Source organism: Rattus norvegicus, chromosome 1 (assembly GCF_036323735.1).
Source record: "Rattus norvegicus strain BN/NHsdMcwi chromosome 1, GRCr8, whole genome shotgun sequence".
Classification (NCBI taxonomy): Eukaryota; Metazoa; Chordata; class Mammalia; order Rodentia; family Muridae; genus Rattus; species Rattus norvegicus.
Window position 1 is genome coordinate 79,684,118 of NC_086019.1, and position 21,971 is coordinate 79,706,088.

The following is a 21,971-nucleotide window of genomic DNA, read 5'->3' on the forward strand; positions in this document are numbered from 1 at the left end:
GGACTTCCCCTTCCACTGGTGCTCTTATTAGTCTATTCATTGCTACTTATGAGGTTGGAGCCCAGGTTTAGTCCATGTATAGTCTTTGGTTAGTGGCTTAGTCCCTGGAAGCTCTGGTAGGTTGGAATTGTTGTTCATATGGGGTCTCAAGTCCCTTCAAGCTCCTTTAGTCCTTTCTAAGAATCTTTCAATGGGAACACCATTCTCAGTTCAGTGGTTTAATGATAGCATTCGCCTATGTATTTGCTGTATTCTGGCTATGTCTCTCAGGAGAGATCTACATCCAGTTCCTGTTGGCCTGCACTTCTTTGCTTCATCCACCTTATCTAGTTTGGTGGCTGTATATGTATGGGCCACATGTAGGACAGGCTCTGAATGGGTGTTCCTTCTGCCTCTGTTCTAAACATTGCCTCCCTATTCCCTCCCAAGGGTATCTTGTTCCCCTTTTAAAGAAGGGATGAAGCATTCGCATTTGGTCATCCTTCTTCAGTTTAATGTGTTCTGTGCATCTAGGGTAATTCAAGCATTTGAGCTAATATCCACTTATCAATGAGTTCATACCATGTGTGTTTTTCTGGAATTGGGTTACCTTACTCAGAATGATATTTTCCAGTTCCATCCATTTGCCTCTGAATTTCATAAAGTCATTGATTTTGATAGCTGAGTAGTATTCCATTGTGTAGATGTACCACACTTTCTGTATCCATTCCTCTGTTGTAGGGCATCTGGGTTCTTTCTAGTTTCTGGCTACTATAAATAGTGCTGATATGAACATAGTGGGGGCATGTGTCTTTGTTATATGTTGGGGCATATTTTGGGTATATACCCAAGAGAGTTGTAGCTGGGTCCTCAGTTAGTGCAATGTCCAATTTTCTAAGGAACCTATAGACTGATTTCCAGAATGGTTGTGCCAGTCTGAAGTCCCACCAACAATGGAGGAGTGTTCCTCTTTCTCCACATCCTCACCATCATCTGCTGTCACCTGAGTTTTTAATCTTAGCCATTCTGACTGTTGTGAGGTGGAATCTCAGGGTTGTTTTGATTTGCATTTCCTTTATGACTAAAAATGTTCAAAATTTCTTTAGGTGATTCTCAGCCATTTGGCATTCCTTCACTGTCAATTCCTTGTTTAGCTCTGAACCCCATTTTGTAATAGGTTATTTGTCTGTCTGCAGTCTAACTTCTTAAGTTCTTTGTATATTTTGGATATAAGCTCTCTATCAGTTGTAGGATTGGTAAAGATATTTTCCCAATCTGTTCGTTGCCATTTTGACCTAACAACAGTGTCCTTTGCCTTACAGAAGCTTTGCAGTTTTATGAGATCCCATTTGCCTATTCTTGATCTTAGAGCATAAGCCATTTGTGTTTTGTTCAGGAAATTTTCTCCAGGGCCCATGTTTTGGAGATTCTTCCCCACTTTTTCTTCTATTAGTTTGAGTGTATCTGGTTTGCTGTGGAGGTCCTTGATCCACTTGGACTTAAGCTTTGTACACGTGATAAGAATGGATCAATCTGCATTCTTCTACATGCTGACCTCCAGTTGAACCAGCACCATTTGCTGAAAATGCTGTCTTTTATCCATTGGATGGTTTGCCTCCTTGGTCAGAAATAAAGTAACCATAGGTGTGTGGGTTCATTTCTGTGTCTTCAATTCTAATCCACTGGTCTATCTGTATGTCTCTGTACCAATTACATATAGTTTTTATCACTATTGCTCTGTAATACTACTTCAGTTCAGTGATAGGGATTCCCCTGGACGTCCTTTTATTGTTGAGAATAGTTTTAGCAATCCTATGTTTTTTGTTATTCCAGATGAATTTGCAAATTGTTCTGTATAACTCTCTGAAGAATTGGAGTGGTATTTTGATGGGAATTGCAGTGAATATGCAGATCACTTTTGGTAAAATGGCCATTTTTCGGCACTATATAGCTCCCTGCTCCTAAACTCGTGGGAGAGGGAGCTCACCGCCCAGACAGGTGGGCACTCATGAGACGGCACGGCGGGAAAGACCTCCAATACTGCCCACCCTTGCCCACATCCCTGGCCCAAAAGGGAACTGTATAGGGCCTCTGGGAACAGGAAGATAGGGGTACTCAAGCGTCCAATCCCCTGTGGTCTAGACACCACCTGGATCTGAAGGCACACAGTCAGCAGCTCCCTGTACACAAATCCTGTGGGAGGGACAGCTAAACCTTCAGAGGGGCAGACACAAGAGGCAAGCCAGAAGAGACTACACTCTGCCCACATTTCTGACTCCAGAGGAAAGCATCTAATGCCATCTGGCACCCCTCAGCACAGGGGCCTGTGAAAAGTCAGGGCAGGCCCTTCTGGTTGCCGCCCAACAGAGAGCTGAAATTCAGTCCCCCAGGAGCAACTTCCGGCCCTGGAACATAGGTAAGACCAACTTTTCTGCTCCAAGTGAATTTACATTTTAAATATTATCCACATTCCTGCTTTTCCCTCCAGGAACCTGCCATTCCATCTACCCTCCTTGTGCTTCTATGAGTGTGCACACACTCAATCACCTACTACCTCCCAGCTCCCTGACGTGACATTTGCTTACATTGGGCCATGAAGACTCGACATGGCCAAGGCCTCTCTTCCCATTGCTGCCTGACAAAGCCATCCTCTGTTACATTTGCATCTGGAGCCATTGGTCAATCCATGTGTACTTTTGGGATGGTGGTTTAATCCCTGGGAACTGGGAAGTTCTTGGGGTTATGGTTTCTAGATATTGTAGTTATACATATGGGGTTGCAAACCCTTTCAATTCCTTATGTCCTTTTCCTAAATCCTCCATTGGGGACCCTGTTCCAGTTCAATGGTTGGACAAGCATCCTTTTCTGTCTTAGTAAGGCTCTTGCAGAGCCTCTCAAGAGACAGCTGTATCAGGTTCCTGTCAGAAAGTACTCTTGGCATCCACAATATTGTCTGGGCTTGGTGTCTCTATATAGAATGGATTCCTCAGGTGTAGCAGTCTCTCCATGCCCATTTATTCTGTCTCTGCTCCACAGTTTTTCACTACATAATCACCTGTGAGCATTTTTGTTCTCCCATTTAAGAAGGTCTAAAGCATCCATTCTTTTGTCTTCCTTCTTCTTCAGGTTCATATGGTCTGTGAATTGTTTCTTAGGTAGTCAAAGAATTTGAGCTCAAATTGGCTTGTCAGTGAGCACATACAGTGTGTGTGTGCTTTTGTGTTTGATTACCTCATTAAGGGTGATATTTTCTAGTTCCATCCATTATCAAAAAAATTCATGAAGTAATTGTTTTTAATAGCTGGGAGTATTCCATTGTGTGAATGTACACCATTTTTCTGTAACCATTCCTCTGTTGAAAAACATCTGGATTGTTTTCAGCTTCTGGCCATTATAAATAGGGCAGCTCTGAACATCGTGCAGCATGTTTCATTGTTATATGTTGGAGCACCTTTCAGGTATATGCCCAGGAGTGATATAACTATGTCCTCACGTCGTACTAAGTTCAATTTTCTGAGGAAACAACAGCGTGATGTCCAGAGTGGCAATCCCACCAGGGATCTGTGTCACCTGAATTTTGATCTTCTCTATTCTGACAGGTATGAGGTGGAATCTCAGAGTTCTTTTGATTTACATTTACCTGATGACTAAGGATGTTGAACATTTCTTTTTGTGCATCTTGGTTATTTAATATTCCTCAGTCGAGAATTCTTTGTTTAGATTTGTAGCCCAATTTTAAAGGACAAAGCTTCTCTGTAAAGCAAAGAAAGAACACTGTCATTAGGACAAAACAGCAATCAACAGATTGGGAAAAGTTATTTACCAATCCTACTTCCGAAAGAGGACTAATATCTAAAATATAAAGAGAACTCAAGAAGTTCGATGCCAGAGAGCCAAATAACCCTATTAAAAATGTGGTACTGAGGTAACCAAAGAATTCTCAGCAGTAGAATATTGAATGAATGGGAAGTACCTAAATAAATGTTCAACATCCTTAGCCATCATGGAAATGCAAATCAAAACAACTATGAGATAACACCTCACACCAGTCAGAATGGCTAAGATTTAAAACACATTTGACCATAGATGCTTGCAAGGATGTGGCGAAAGAGGAACACTCCTCTATTTTAGCTGGGATTGCAAACTGGTACAACCATTCTGGAAATCTGTCTGGAGGTTCATCAGAAAATTGGACATTGAACTAATTGAGGACCCAGCTATGCCTCTCCTTGGCATATACCCAAAAGATGCTCTAACATACAAGGACACATGCTTCATTATGTTAATAGCAGCCTAATTCATATTTGCCAGAGACTGTAAAGAACCCATATGGACTTCAAGAGAGAAATGGTTACAGAAAATTTAGTATATCTATACAGTGGAGTACTACTCAGCTATCAAAAGCAATGACTTCATGAAATCCATAGACAAATCAGTGGAACTAGTAAATATCATCCTTATCCCAAACTCGCACGCACACACACACACACACACACACACACACACACACACACAAAAAACACCCAAAAAACAAAATACACATGGTATGCACTCACTGATAAGTGGATATTGCCCCCAAAACTCACATTACCCAATATAAAATCCACACACGACATGAAACTCAAGAAGAGAGAAGATTAAAGTGTGGAAGCCCTTGAAAGGAGAAACAAAAATATTTATAGGAGGCAAAATGGAGACAAAGCTTGGAGCAGAGACAGAAGAAATGGTTATTCGGAGCCTGTCCCTCATGGGTATATATCCCATTTATATACAGCCAAGAAAACTAGATAATATTAATGAATCCAAGAAGTGTAGGCTACAGGAACCTGATATACCTATCTCTTGAGAGGCTTAGCCTGAATATGACAAATACAAAGGCACATACTAGCAGAAAACCATTGAGCTGAGAATGTGGTCCCAGTTGGAGCAGTTAGAGAAAGGATTGAAGGAGCTGAAGGGGCTAGCTACCCCAGAAGAACAATAGTAAACTACCAGACCTCCCAGGGACTAAACCACTACCCAAAGACTAAACATGGACAGACCCATGACTCCAGCTGAATATGTAGCAGAAGCTAGCTCCTTGGGCACCAATGGGATGAGAAGCCTTTGGTCCTGCCAAGGTTGGACGCCCAAGTGCAGGGGAATATTGGTGGTGGATGGGAAGGAGGAGTGGTTGTTGAGGAGAAGAACCTCATAGAAGAAGGGGAGAGGGGTGGCATAGGGGGCTTATAGCCCAGAAATCAGGAAAGGGAGTAACATTTGTAATGTAAATAAAAAATGTAATAAAAATGGGGGTATTTTATTCTCTGGAGAATTGCCTGCATTATTCAGTTCTTTGTATATATTGTATATAACCCTCTATTGTATGTAGGATTGGTAAAGACTTTTTCTCAATTGGTTGGTTGCTGTTTTGTTCTATTTACTGTACACTTTGATCTAGAGAAGTTTTGAAATTTTATGAGGTCCCATTTGTTGATTCTTGGTCTTAGAACATTAGTCTTTGGTGTTTAGTACTGGATAATTTTCCCTGTGCCTGTGTGTTTGATGCTCTTCCTCACTTTCTTTTTTTTATCAGTTTCAGTGTATCTGGTTTTAAGTTGTGGTTCTGGATGCTCTTGGCCCACTCTCTTCCTCCCTATTCATTATAGTACTTGAAATCCTACCCAGAGCAATCAGAGAACAAAAGAGGTCAAAGGGATATAAATTGGAAAAGAAGTCGAAATATCACTATTTGTGGATGATATGATTGTATATTTAATTCTGCCCAAAAATTCCACCAGAGAATTCCTCCTGCTCATATACAACTTCATCAAATTGACTGGATATAAAATTAAGTCATACAAAATAGTAGCATTTCTCTACTTAAAGAAAAACAGACTGAGGATAAATTAGGGAAATGACACCCTTCACAATAGTTACAGTTTACATGAAATACCTTGGTGTGATTCAAACAAAGCAAGTGAAAGCTCTGTATGACAAGAAATTCAAGTCTGTGAGGAAGGTCTCAGAAGATAGAACAATCTCCCATGCTCAAGGATTGGCAGTTATTATAGAGTAAAATGGATATCTTGCTGAAAGAAATACACAGATTTAATGCAATACCCAACAAAATAAAAGTCAAATTTTCAGAGTTAGAAAGAGAATTTTGCAAATTTATTAGGATTAAAAAAAAACCCAGGATAGCAAAAACTATTTTCTTTAATTGAAGAAGTTTGGGGGAAATCAACATCCCTAATGCCCTTCTGTATTATAGAAAAATAGTAACAAAAATTGAATGGTAGTCATATAGAGTCAGGCAGGTAAGATTAAATGGAATAGAACTGAAGACTCAGAAATGAACCCACACACCTATGTTCACTTTATATTTGACAAAGGAACTAAAAATATTCAGTAGAAAAAAGACAGCATTTTCAACAAGTGGTCCTGGTTCAACTGGAGATCATCATGTAGAAGAATGGAAATTTATCTATTTTTATTGCCATTTACAAAGCTCAAGTCCAACTGGGTAAAGTAACTCCACATAAAACCTGTTCGTTTCATTTCTCCAATTGCTTTTGTTGTGATTTCTCTTTTTTGTTCTTTAAATGATGTTGCCTTTACTATGAAATTAAAATACATTTTATGACTTGAAGGAACCATATGTAGATTGTTGTGCAATGCTTCCCTTTTAGCTATTCTCCTTTATCAGAACGATTCACTTTACTAATCCTCTTGGGGACAGAGTGGTTATGAAACAGAGAGAGAGAGAGAGAGAGAGAGAGAGAGAGAGAGAGAGAGAGAGAGAGAGAGAGCAGGAAGACTATGATATTGTTCACATTCAACATTTCTCTCAACACCTTCAGATTAAGGTGAAGATAGCAAAGTTCATCCCATATTTACCACATGGTGAACACTTTCACTTATATGGAGACATGATTGAGTTGGCAAGAGGGAGTAAAAAGGTTGGTGTGTACTCACTGATTTATATTACATAGCAGTAACACTGAACATATTGAAATACTGTATCACTTCATGACCCAATTTCTAGGCTCCTATTTTATGTTTCTTTTTTAAATTTTAACACATTTTACTAATTCTCTGAAGATTTCATACCTGCATAAAGTATACATTTGTCATGTGAGAATAATTATCTGAAATATAATAAATATAAAACTGTTACCACTGTTTGATATTCTTTCCGTTAAAGAGAACAATATTCTATTCATATCATTGTTATTACACAGTAATTTCCTCCCTTACCTTAAACCTCTAGAACACATGTTGATATAAGTGAGAATAATGTTACAGTTATGAAATACTAAAATCATAATTGCTAACACTTGTCATTATACTCAAAAATGTTCCCCATATAATAGAAGGACATATACCAGTTTCCCTAATGAATAGAATTACAGAAATCATATTCACAGAAACATCAATTTTTAATAAACTTGAAAAACCTGTTCACACTTTTAAGTAAAATGATCAAAATTTCAAAGGAATATATAGACAGCACTAGTACAACAGACAAAGAAACAGCTACTAATACCATTAAATATGGTAACTACAGCAACCAGACAAAAGTAAAAATAATTTTCCATTATAGTTAGAAAATTTTTTGTAATATTCTCTAAGTGTAATCAATGACCAGAAGACTCTTTATATTTTAAAATATTATTTGGTGTCTTCAGAATGTATGGAGACTCATTCACATATAAGAAGAGAACTTTTTTTCATAAAATGGGAGGAAAACATTAAAATGTGTAATAAGAGGGAAAAATTGGATAACCATATCTTTGATGCATATGTATGGAATATTTCTTGACTAAAACACCCAACAAAAGAACATAATGTACAACAGAAAGATCATTCTCTGAGAACAGGGAGACTTTAATCCAGAGATGCAAGCATGGTTCCACATATACAGATTATTTGAATGTAATGCACCACACCATATAGAATTACATTATATTCCATACACATTCAGAAATGGCTGTTAACCAAGCCCAAAATTCATTCAGATTTAGAGAAATAAAACAAGTGATTGAACAAAAGAAAGATATTGATATGACATTTTCTTTCATGAACCTCTTCACAGTACTATAATACATGCAGAGAAAATTATTATTTGTAAAAGTCAGAAATAATGACAAGTAGTTTTGGTTGGTTCATTTTTTATACAAGCACTTTAGAAACAGTGGTCTGAAAATCACAGTGTGTTTCTTGCCAGTCTGCCCTATACTGTGAGCTCAAACCTGTCATGTGTGATATGGAGGAACTACCTTAAAATATATTAACATGAAGAACAAGTATGCCCTTTTCCATAATCTAACTCAAAATATTCTTTAAAACATTACAAATGTTAGCATAAATATAAAGCAAAGGATGGGGGAAAATGAGACACTTCATATTTACGGTCATTATACAGAACTTTATCATTTCCAACCATAGTAAAAGAGTATCTGCATATTCCACTATTTTTTAATATACAATATCCCATACTTTACAATGCTAATTTATTCAAGGTAATATTTGTTATCAGTGATATAAACGCATACTGTTCCTCTTTCAAATGTCTTCAAATACTAATTTGCTTCTTTGTTGCTTTAACTAAACTTTGATCATAAGAAACATGGGAGGAAGGGGTGATTTGATGTTTGGCTTATAGTCAGAGAAAGACATAAGTGGATATCAGGAGACTAGAACTAAGGCATAGATCTCAAGAGAAAACTATTTTCTGTCTATATTTCCCTCAGTGAGATGGGAAATCCTATATCAATTACTAATTAAGAAAATGCTTGAAAGGCATGGGGATAGTTGGCTAGTATTGGCAGAGAAGATATTTGAATTAAATTTTTCTTTGACACTTCCTGGTTGCTGCTGCCGCAGAGAGCTCGTGGACAGCACCCCTCGAGCAAACTTGAGCACTCCTGAGGCTGCAGAGCGGAAGAGACCACCAACACTGCCCAACCCTGCCCACATCCTTGGCCCAAGAGGAAACTGTATAAGGACTCTGGGTTCCCGTGGGGGAGGGCACAGGAGCGGCAGGACCCCTGTGCCTGAGACACCGCTGGAACCTGAAGGAACAGACCTGATAAACAGTTCTCTGCACCCAAATCCTGTGGGAGGGAGAGCTAAACCTTCAGAGAGGCAGACACACCTGGGAAACCAGAAGAGACTGCACTCTGCCCACATTACTGATTCCAGAGGAAAACACCAAATGCCATCTGGAACCCTGGTGCACGGAAGCTCCCAGAAAGGGAGCTGCAGGACACCGCAGGAAACTGAAGGAAACAGACCTGATAAACAGTTCTCTACTCCAAAATCCCGTGGGAGGGAGAGCTAAACCTTTAGAGAGGCAGACACACCTGGGAAACCAGAAGAGACTGCACTCTGCACACACATCTCGGACGCCAGAGGAAAACACATAACGCCATCTAGAACCCTGGTGCACTGAAGCTCCCGGAAATGGCGGCGCACATCTTCCTGGTTGCTGCCGCAGCAGAGAGCTGGTGGGCAGCACCCCGTGAGCAAACTTGAGCCTCGGGACCACAGGTAAGACCAACTTTTCTGCTGCAAGAGACCTGCCTGGTGAACTCAAGACACAGGCCCACAGGAACAGCTGAAGACCTGTAGAGAGGAAAAACTACACGCCCGAAAGCAGAACACTCTGTCCCCATAACAGGCTGAAAGAAAACAGGAAACCAGGTCTACAACACTCCTGACACACAGGCTTATAGGACAGTCTAGCCACTGTCAGAAATAGCAGAACAAAGTAACACTAGAGATAATCTGATGGCGAGAGGCAAGTGCAGGAACCCAAGCAACAGAAACCAAGACTACATGGCACCATCGGAGCCCAATTCTCCCATCAAAACAAACATGGAATATCCAAACACACCAGAAAAGCAAGATCTAGTTTCAAAATCATATTTGATCATGATGCTGGAGGACTTCAAGAAAGACGTGAAGAACTCCCTTAGAGAACAAGTAGAAGCCTACAGAGAGGAATCACAAAAATGCCTGAAAGAATTCCAGGAAATCATAAATAAACAAGTAGAAGCCCATAGAGAAGAGTCAAAAAAATCTCTGAAAGAATTCCAGGAAAACACAATCAAACAGTTGAAGGAATTAAAAATGGAAATAGAAGCAATCAAGAAAGAACACATGGAAACAACCCTGGATATAGAAAACCAAAAGAAGAGACAAGGAGTTGTAGATACAAGCTTCACCAACAGAATACAAGAGATGGATGAGAGAACCTCAGGATCAGAAGATTCCATTGAAATCATTGACTCAACTGTCAAAGATAATGTAAAGCAGAAAAAGCTACTGGTCCAAAACATACAGGAAATCCAGGACTCAATGAGAAGATCAAACCTAAGGATAATAGGTATAGAAGAGAGTGAAGACTCCCAGCTCAAAGGACCAGTAAATATCTTCAACAAAATCATAGAAGAAAACTTCCCTAACCTAAAAATAAAGATACCCTTAGGCATACAAGAAGCCTACAGAACTCCAAATAGATTGGACCAGAAAAGAAACACCTCCCATCACATAATAGTCAAAACACAAAATGCACAAAATAAAGAAAGAATATTAAAAGCAGTAAGGGAAAAAGGTCAAGTAACATATAAAGGCAGACCTGTCAGAATCACACCAGACTTTTCGCCAGAAACTATGAAGGCCAGAAGATCCTGGACTGATGTCATACAGACCCTAAGAGAACACAAATGCCAGCCCAGGTTACTGTATCCTGCAAAACTCTCAATTAACATAGATGGAGAAACCAAGATATTCCATGACAAAACCAAATTTACACAATATCTTTCTACAAATCCAGCACTACAAAGGATAATAAATGGTAAAGCCCAACATAAGGAGGCAAGCTATACCCTAGAAGAAGCAAGAAACTAATTGTCTTGGCAACAAAACAATGAGAAGAAAAGCACACAAACATAACTTCATATCCAAATATGAGTATAACAGGAAGCAATAATCACTATTCCTTAATATCTCTCAACATCAATGGCCTCAACTCCCCAATAAAAAGACATAGATTAACAAACTGGATACGCAACGAGGACCCTGCATTCTGCTGCCTACAGGAACCACACCTCAGAGACAAAGACAGACACTACCTCAGAGAGAAAGGCTGGAAAACAACTTTCCAAGCAAATGGTCGGAAGAAGCAAGCTGGAGTAGCCATTCTAATATCAAATAAAATCAATTTTCAACTAAAAGTCATCAAAAAAGATAAGGAAGGACACTTCATATTCATCAAAGAAAAAATCCAACAAGATGAACTCTCAATCCTAAATATGTATGCCCCAAATACAAGGGAACCTACGTATGTAAAAGTAATCTTACTAAAGCTCAAAACACACATTGTACCTCACACAGTAATAGTAGGAGATTTCAACACCCCACTCTCATCAATGGAGAGATCATGGAAACAGAAATTAAACAGAGCCATAGACAGACTAAGAGAAGTCATGAGCCAAATGGACTTGACAGATATTTATAGAACATTCTACCCTAAAGCAAAACAATATACCTTCTTCTCAGCTCCGCATGGTAGTTTCTCCAAAATTGACCCTATAATTGGTCAAAAAACGGGCCTCAACAGGTACAGAAAGATATAATAATCCCATGCGTGCTATCGGACCACCACGGCCTAAACCTGGTTTTCAATAACAATAAGGGAAGAATGCCCACACATACGTGGAAATTGAACAATGCTCTACTCAATGATACACTGGTCAAGGAAGAAATAAAGAAAGAAATTAAAAACTTTTTAGAATTTAATGAAAATGAAGGTACAACATACCCAAACTTATGGGACACAATGAAAGCTGTGCTAAGAGGAAAACTCATAGTGCTGAGTGCCTGCAGAAAGAAACAGGAAAGAGCATATGTCAGCAGCTTGACAGCACACCTAAAAGCTCTAGAACAAAAAGAAGCACATACACCCAGGAGGAGTAGAAGGCAGGAAATAATCAAACTCAGAGCTGAAATCAACCAAGTAGAAACAAAAAGGACCATAGAAAGTATCAACAGAACCAAAAGTTGGTTCTTTGAGAAAATCAACAAGATAGATAAACCCTTAGCCAGACTAACGAGAGGATACAGAGAGTGTATCCAAATTCACAAAATCAGAAATGAAAAGGGAGACATAACTACAGATTCAGAGGATATTAAAAAAATCATCAGATCTTACTATAAAAGCCTATATTCAACAAAACTTTAAAATCTGCAGGAAATGGACAATCCCTAGACAGATACCAGGTACCAAAGTTAAATCAGGAACAGATAAACCAGTTAAACAACCCCATACCTCCTAAGGAAATAGAAGCAGTCATTAAAGGTCTCCCAACCAAAAAGAGCCCAGGTCCAGACTGGTTTAGTGCAGAATTCTATCAGACCTTCATAGAAGACATCATACCAATATTATCCAAACTATTCTACAAAATTGAAACAGATGGAGCACTACTGAATTCCTTCTATGAAGCCACAATTACTCTTATACCTAAACCACACAAAGACCCAACAAAGAAAGAGAATTTCAGACCAATTTCCTTTATGAATATCGACGCAAAAATACTCAATAAAATCCCGGCAAACCGAATCCAAGAGCACATGAACACAATCATCCACCATAATCAAGTAGGCTTCATTGCAGGCATGCAGGGATGGTTTAATATATGGAAAACCATGAACGTAATCCATTATATAAACAAACTGAAAGAACAAAACCACATGATCATTTCATTAGATGCTGAGAAAGCATTTGAAAAAGTTCAACACCCCTTCATGATAAAAGTCCTGGAAAGAATAGGAATTCAAGGCCCATACCTAAACATAGTAAAAGCCATATACAGCAAACCAGTTGCTAACATTAAACTAAATGGAGAGAAACTTGAAGCAATCCCATTAAAATCAGGGACTAGACAAGGCTGCCCACTCTCTCCCTACTTATTCAATATAGTTCTTGAAGTTCTAGCCAGAGCAATCAGACAAAAAATGGAAGTCAAGGGGATACAGATCAGAAAAGAAGAAATCAAAATATCACTATTTGCAGATGATATGATAGTATATTTAAGTGATCCCAAAAGTTCCACCAGAGAATTACTAAAGCTGATTAACAACTTCAGCAAAGTGGCTGGGTATAAAATTAACTCAAATAAATCAGTAGCCTTCCTCTACACAAAAGAGAAACAAACCGAGAAAGAAATTAGTGAAACGACACCCTTCATAATAGACCCAAATAATATAAAGCACCTCGGTGTGACTTTAACCAAGCAAGTAAAAGATTTGTCCAATAAGAACTTCAAGACACTGAAGAAAGAAATTGAAGAAGACCTCAGAAGATGGAAAGATCTCCCATGCTCATGGATTGGCAGGATTAATATAGTAAAAATGGCCATTTTACCAAAAGCGATCTACAGATTCAATGCAATCCCCCTCAAAATACCAATCCAATTCTTCAAAGAGTTGGACAGAACAATTTGCAAATTCATCTGGAATAACAAAAAACCCAGGATAGCTGAAATTATCCTCAACAATAAAAGGACTTCAGGGGGAATCACTATCCCTGAACTCAAGCAGTATTACAGAGCAATAGTGATAAAAACTGCATGGTATTGGTACAGAGACAGACAGATATACCAATGGAATAGAATTGAAGACCCAGAAATGAACCCACATACCTATGGTCACTTGATTTTTGACAAAGGAGCCAAAACCATCCAACGGAAAAAAGATGGCATTTTCTGCAAATGGTGCTGGTTCAACTGGAGGTCAACATGTAGAAGAATGCAGATCGATCCATGCTTATCACCCTGTACAAAGCTTAAGTCCAAGTGGATCAAGGACCTCCACATCAAACCAGACACAGTCGAACTAATAGAAGAAAAACTAGGGAAGCATCTGGAACACATGGGCACTGGAAAAAATTTCCTGAACAAAACACCAATGGCTTGTGCTCTAAGATCAAGAATCGACAAATGGGATCTCATAAAACTGCAAAGCTTCTGTAAGGAAAGGACACTGTGGTTAGGACAAAACGGCAACCAACAGATTGGGAAAAGATCTTTACCAATCCTACAACAGATAGAGGCCTTATATAGAAAATATACAAAGAACTCAAGAAGTTAGACCGAAGGGAGAGAAATAACCCTATTGAAAAATGGGGTTTAGAGCTAAACAAAGAATTCACAGCTGAGGAATGCCGAATGGCTGAGAAACACCTAAAGAAATGTTCAACATCTTTAGTCATAAGGGAAATGCAAATCAAAACAACCCTGAGATTTCCCCTCACACCAGTGAGAATGGCTAAGATCAAAAACTCAGGTGACAGCAAATGCTGGCGAGGATGTGGAGAAAGAGGAACACTCCTCCATTGTTGGTGGGGTTGCAGACTGGTCCAACCATTCTGGAAATCAGTCTGGAGGTTCCTCAGAAAATTAGACATTAAACTGCCTGAGTATGCAGCTATACCTTTCTTGGGCATATACCCAAAAGATGCCCCAACATATAAAAAAGACACATGCTCCACTATGTTCATCACAGCCTTATTTATAATATCCAGAAGCTGGAAAGAACGCAGATGCCCTTCAAGAGAGGAATGGATACAGAAAATGTGGTACATCTACACAATGGATTATTACTCAGCTATCAAAATCAATGACTTTATGAAATTCGTAGGCAAATGTTTGGAACTGTAAAATATCATCCTGAGTGAGCTAACCCAATCACAGAAAGACATACATGGTATGCAATCATTGATAAGTGGCTATTAGCCCAAATGCTTGAATTATCGTAGATGCCTAGAACAAATGAAACTCAAGACGGATGATCAAAATGTGAATGCTTCACTCCTTCTTTAAAAGGGGAACAAGAATACCCTTGGCAGGGAATAGAGAGGCCAAGATTAAAACAGAGACTGAAGGAACACCCATTCAGAGCCTGCCCCACATTTGGCCCATTCATATACAGCCACCCAATTGGATAAGATGGATGAATCAAAGAAGTGCAGACCGACAGGAGCCAGATGTAGATCACTCCTGAGATACTCAGCCAGAATACAGCAAACCACTGAACTGAGAATCGGACCCCCGTTGAAGGAATCAGAGAAAGAACTGGATGAGCTTGAAGGGGCTCGAGACCCCATATGTACAACAATGCGAAGCAACCAGAGCTTCCAGGGACTAAGCCACTACCTAAAGACTATATACATGGACTGACCCTGGACTCTGACCTCATAGGTAGTAATGAATATCCTAGTAATAGCACCAGTGGAAGGGGAAGCCCTGGGTCCTGCTAAGACTGAACCCTCAGTGAACTAGACTGTTGGGGGGAGGGAGGCGATGGGGGATGGTGGGGAGTGGAACACCCGTAAGGAAGGGGAGGAGGGAGGGGGATGTTTGCCCGGATACCGGGAAAGGGAATAACACTCGAAATGTATATAAGAAATACTCAAGTTAATAAAAAAAAGTTTTCTTTGTCTATTCACTGTAGTTAGTGCAAAATTGAAAATAATTAACAAAAAACAATCAGGTTGCAATCTTTAGTTTTTGCACACAGCTAACCATCAGCTCTTTTTTCAAAATAACTAGACATTCAGAATTTTTTCCAGCATTCCTTCAATGTATCTCCCATATTTATAGCTGGTAGTTAAAAATGGACAGAGTGAAATTTCAATCAGTAATTTTACATAAAACAAGCTCATTGAAATATTAATATAATAATATAAAGCATAAAAGAAATAGCTAAAATTTATTACTAGTATGTGAATATTTTTTTCTCAGATGCCATCCTCTGTGTGCAGTGCAGATTGTTCTCCAGGATTTTGAAAAATCTGGAAGGAGGGAATGGCAGCCTACTGTTTTGTTTGCAGCCCCTGACCTGAAAATTAAATTTCTAACGGGACAAGTGAGTATTTGCTGCTATGATAAAAAATGAAAATGTATATTACCCTTGTGCCCCACTGGAATTAGGAAGGCAACTAAAGGCAATTGCAAATATAAAATATATCACTTTTCTCATTTACTAGTTGCAGATATAAAAATAATTAACAAAATCATTCCAAAAATAAAGAAACGAACAAACCCATAGACCTTGTGACTTGATCCACATATTGATTCATTGAAAGTTCATGGCAGATTACATTTTCACAAAATACAGTTTAGGAAATAAAACTGCAATATGAGGGAATTTTCCACAAGATTTTTCCCAATAATTATTCTCTTATAAAACAACATATACATTAGATTTTAGTCCCAATTTTTAAAAGAGTTAAATTTGTCATATTTCATCAATATATCCATCCTATATGAGTATGCATACCATGTACATACAGAAGCTCAAGAAGAACTGGATGTAATATAAATTCTTAGCACTAAATTAGGAGACTGCTAGGTACAATATCCATGTTATATGTAAGATTAATAAAGAAGACAAAAATATTTGAAATTTTATGAGAAACTGCTAAGTATGTAAAATTCTGAGGGCCATGTTCAAAGCCTGATATGATATGCATCCAGAAAGTAGGGGATAAATCTAAACTCATGATGTAGAATATATGACGAGACTCAAATTCAGCACATTACATAACATACCCATTATTAAAATATATTTAGGGTTGACAAAATGCAAAAAGTATATGGTTAGCTTTTCAATTATTTTGCCTTTTAATTTGTATAATGAATTAAAGTTCTTAAAAGACATACTATGCCTGTGAGATGGTTCAATAAAATCATTTGTTGCTAAGGCTTACCATATGAGTTTATTGCCATGATGAATGAAGTAGAAGCAAGCAACCTACTCAGAAGATCTCTTTTAAAGTCATGCATTCCAACATTACACTAAGCTCAAAAATAATTTTTAAAAGTATACTGAAATTGAGAAAAAACAAGAGAATTAATATTATCATCAATGAATTCCACAAAAAGTTCATAAAACATATTATTATATTAATTTTTATGTATATCAGATGAGTAATGTATTTTCATTTACATACAAGAGGAAATAATACCACTGTAGTTACATTTATGTCCACTCATGAAACACCTGACATTGGTACTGGGATCTGAACTCAGGTTCTCTGCTAGAGTGAAATATTCTATCTATAGGTAAAGCAACTTCCTAGGCTTTTAGGCAACTTATCAAATAATAGCTCTCCACAAATGCATTTTTCTAGGTAAGAATTCTGAAAACCAAAGAAGTACATCAACATTTTCTGAAATAACATAAAAATTAATTTCAATTACAACCACATTTCATGACATAGACATAATGGGAATTACAACTTAAGACAACCCATCTAGGTTACTATGCTTGATCAATGTCTCCTCTGTTACCTTCCTGATTTTGTTTGGAAATACTGATTTCATCCTTGAGTACATTCACAGACACTGAGACACATAGGAATGTAGATGAGGCAAAGACGAAAGTTCTCAGCATTGCAAATGAAGGGATCAAGGTGAAGTACATCTTAGTACAAAGTATGTACAGATGTTTTTCCTTTAATTGTTAATATTAGTTCATCTCTGGAACAACAACCAGAATGTTGGTTTAGTTGTTGCCAGATGAAGATACATGTGAGGGTTTATTTCTTTGATGCTTTCTACTTTTCAAACATTAATATTATATTTTCACTCAGTCTCCACCTTCTTCTTTTGACTTATGAGAGGAAGTACCCAAATTTAATAAGGCAAATTTTTACTTTTACATGAACACATATATATAAATATGTATACATACACTCAGTTTAGCTGTACAATTTAGTGTTGTATCTGTGTCTATGATTTTGAGATAATAAATTCTCAAGTACCTATTACAGGTATTGTTCCTGTAAAGTCAGTGCTGTAATCTGTCACAGGGAATGAATTCATAAAATAGTCAATAATATCATGAAACAGTGAGTTTTTTTTATTTATAAAATACACCCAACAAAAATGTATTTTATGAAGGTATCTTCTCTCAATTAAATAATAAATTGATAACAACATGGAACAAAAAATGGGTTTAGAAATCTTTGCTTTCAGCTTACATGAGACCCCATAAGAACAACAATGCCAACCAACCAGAGCTTCCAGGGACTAAGCCACTACCCAAAGACTATACATGGACTGACCCTGGGTTCCAACTGCACACGTAGCAATAAATTGCCTAGTAAGAGCACCAGTGGAAGGGGAAGCCCTTGGTCCTGCCAAGACTGAACCACCAGTGAACGTGATTGTTGGGGGGAGGGCAGTAATGGTGGGGGAGGGGGGGAGTGGACCATCTATAGAGAAGGAGGAGGGGTTAGGGGGATGTTGGCCCAGAAACCGGGATGTGAAATAACAATCGAAATGTAAATAAGAAATACTCAAGTTAATATAGATGAAAAAAATAAATATAGGGGGATCATCAAAATTCATCTTTATGACCCATTAGATCAGCTATTTTTTGGGTAAAAAGGTTTTATTAAAATGGTTCCACAACTATTCACTTACATGTTACCTGTGGATGCCTTCTCCAGAGCTGGAATATGACAAGAAATAGGTTCCTCAAACTCATGCATTTTATTTGTGTGTTTACAGAAAAACTGAGTTGCTATACAGCTGGACTACTTTAACTTATTCTACTGTGATTTCTTTGCATCCAAGAAATTTTATATGACCCAGTGAATAGGTATATAAAATAGTTACATAAATCATATGTGTACTTATAATGATTCATAGAGAAATTTGTTTTAAAACAATTTTGTGGGAGATATGTAATCCTATAATTATTAAAGACAAAACCAATTTGGCTACTAATTTGTCTTTTTTTAAATAATGAATTCTATTTTGGGATATTCGATACCATAGAACACAGAGATTTTCAATACTTTTCAGCACTCAGAATTATTTTGATTTTGCATTTAGCCTTGGTGAGAATAGCTTCACATAAATATGTAGAAACCTGGAAGATATATGTTCATAGCCATCCCAGTTATCATTAGAAATTCTGTTCTAATTTCAAGCCAAAGTTTATGTAACTATTTTATGAAACTTAAGCAAGCAACTCAAACAGAAATTTCCAACTCTTATTCTAATATGATAAAATTCAAATATATATATTAATTTGATATTTAGATACTGAGTAATGCATCCTATATGTAGGCAAAAAAACCTAAGAGCTAAAATCTTTGTAAAGTATAAATACTTTAATGTACAATGTACAGTACATCATGGGTCTGTGGATTCAGGAAGCATTCACTGACATTATTTGTTATCATGCCATGTACTATACTGTGTGTTTAGAACCAAAGCTACAGTGAGGCTACATGACCCTAAACAATGAGAAACTCAAAAGCAACTCAAATTTGTTATGTATTTGATTTTGAATCAACCTTTGTCTAATAAATGTTCAGAATTTTTTTCTATCAAAAGTAAAAAAAAAACATAAAATCTACAGAGTTAAGTAGACAAAGAAATAATTCCTTGGCTTTATTTTCCCTTACATCTTTATGAACATTAAGAATTGAAAGAAATGCTTTGCAGTAATGTCCTTGAAATTACATTGTCAGCTTCAAAGGCAGCATTGCAATGCTTATTTCAACAACTTTATGTGATATCCCTTGTTGATAAAGTTTCTATCAATGTCTTTTTTTTTTCTTTTTTTTTTTTTCGGAGCTGGGGACCGAACCCAGGACCTTGTGCTTGCTAGGCAAGTGCTCTACCACTGAGCTAAATCCCCAACCCCGATAAAGTTTCTAAAACAGCAGCACTATACTTTTCTTTGGACATCAGATATGGACCAGTGTACGAAATGTCCAGAATTGCAGTATGCCAACACAGAAAAGAAAAAATGCATTCAGAAAGGTGTCATCTTTCAAAGCTATGAAGACCCCTTGTGGGGTGGCTCTTGCCTTAATAGCTTTCTGTTTGTCTGTATTCACAGCTCTGGTACTTTGGGACTTTATGAAGCATCATGACACTCCTATTGTGAAGGCAAACAACAGAATCCTCAGCTACATATTAATCACTTCACTCAGGTTCTGTTTTCTCTGCTCCTTTTTCTTCATTGTCCATCCTAACAGAAGTACCTGCATCTTACTGCAAATCACCTTTGGAATTTAATCCACTGTGGCTGTTTCCACAGTTCTAGCTAAAATAATCACTTTCAAATCATTCTCGCTTTCAATCATTCTCGCTTTCAAAGTCACAGACCCAGGAAGAAGATTAAGAAACTTCCTGGTATCAGGTAAACCCAACTACATTATTCCCATATGTGCCTTATTGCAATGTATTCCGTGTGCAATTTGGCTAACAGTTTCTCCTCCCTTTGTTGATATTGATGAAATTCTGAGCATGGCCACATCATCATTGTGTGTAACAAGGTCTCCTTTATGGCTTTCTTCTCTGTTCTGGGATACTTGGCCTGCCTGGCCCTTGGAAGCTTCACTATGGCTGTCTCGGCAAAGAATCTGCCTGACAGTGTACAAAGCCAAGTTCTTGACCTTCAGCATGCTAGTGTTCTGCAGTGTCTGGGACACCTTCCTCCCTGTCTACCATAGCACCAAGGGCAGGGTCATGGTTGCTGTTGAAATATTCTTTTTGGCATCCAATGCAGGGATGCATTTTTGTACCCAAAATCTATATCATTTTAATGAGACCAGACAGAAATTCTATCCAAAAGACCAGAGAGAAATCATATCTCTGAACAAATATTTCAGGAATTCTGTCAAATGTAACATTGGTATATAACCACAAAATATTTGGTTACAGTGCATGTATCTAGTTTCAGGATTACTCTCAATCATTCCTCTAGTGATATATAGAAGTATCATATCTATGAGTATTATATACAGTGTCCTTAAAATCTTGTACTCATTCACTTGTTTAGTTTCCTTTGGGAGAACAACAATTCTCAAATTATTATTAAAATTTATTCCAATATTATCACCCCTGATAACTTCAAATAACTTGCATAAGGCAGTTGAATCTATAACTTTGTACAGAATATGAGTTCCAGAACAGACAGTAATTACACATACAAACTTTCTACCAAATCAGACTAAAAAACAAACTAAAGAACCAACAATTATAAAATCAGAATACATTTTCTGATTTCCCATAGGAGCACATATATTATAGCATACTGTCTGTTTTTACAGTTGTTCTTCAAGATAATGGTCAATAGTCTAGATTCTTTTTCTGATCTCAAACATAAAGTATTATATCCAACAATGGTCAGACTCTAGTGAACATTGTATCTGAATTAGGGAATAGTTGGAAGGTCCCAAGAAGGAGGGTGACCCATAAGAAGACAAGAAGTCTCAAGTAACCTAGACAAACCACAATTCTCAGACATTGAGACACTAACCAGGCAACATACACCTGCTGGTATGAGGTCCTCAACACATATGCAACATAGAACTGCCTGGTCTGGGCTCAGTTAGAGAAGACACACCTAACCCCCAAGAAATATGAGGCCCAAGTGGTTAGGAAGGTATGTGGGTTGGGGAGGTGGGCATTTCCTCTTGGAGGTCGGGGAGGAAGTATAGGATGAGGAAGAGTCAGAGGGCAGACTGGGAAGGGGATAATGAGTATCTTGTAAAAAATATTAAACATAAAAACTAAGGCAAAATTAAGTTAAATAAGTTTGTAAATATATTAACATTCTATTATAGTGTAGCGATGGAAGGGATAGGTAAAACTCTTGATATTGGTATGTACCTAATATTTTAAGGGACTATCCTCAATGTTCAGTTCTGATTGTGGTCCTGGAGTCAAAAAATTGTCAGAATGGATTGGGGGCTGATGTTTTGATTAGGCTGCTTCTGACAAAATGAATTTTTCAAAATAGAAAAAAAATTGAGTGCTTGCAACTGCACTTAATCTTCACATTTGTCAATTCTCCTCCAATAAGGGAATATTGTATGTATCTAAAATGCATCAGCATTAACAAAAAAATCACTCCCATAAGTTAATCTTCATAGACATATGATCATTAACAATGTCTCCTTAAGGATCACATTCTGC

At 37.7% G+C, this 21,971-nt stretch overlaps 1 pseudogene; it reads left to right on the forward strand.

Annotated features, from left to right (window-relative positions):
* Positions 1–20,649, forward strand: part of Vmn2r116l-ps28 (vomeronasal 2, receptor 116 like, pseudogene 28) — a 60,697-nt pseudogene extending 40,048 nt beyond the window's left edge.
* The last annotated feature ends 1,322 nt before the right edge of the window (positions 20,650–21,971 follow it).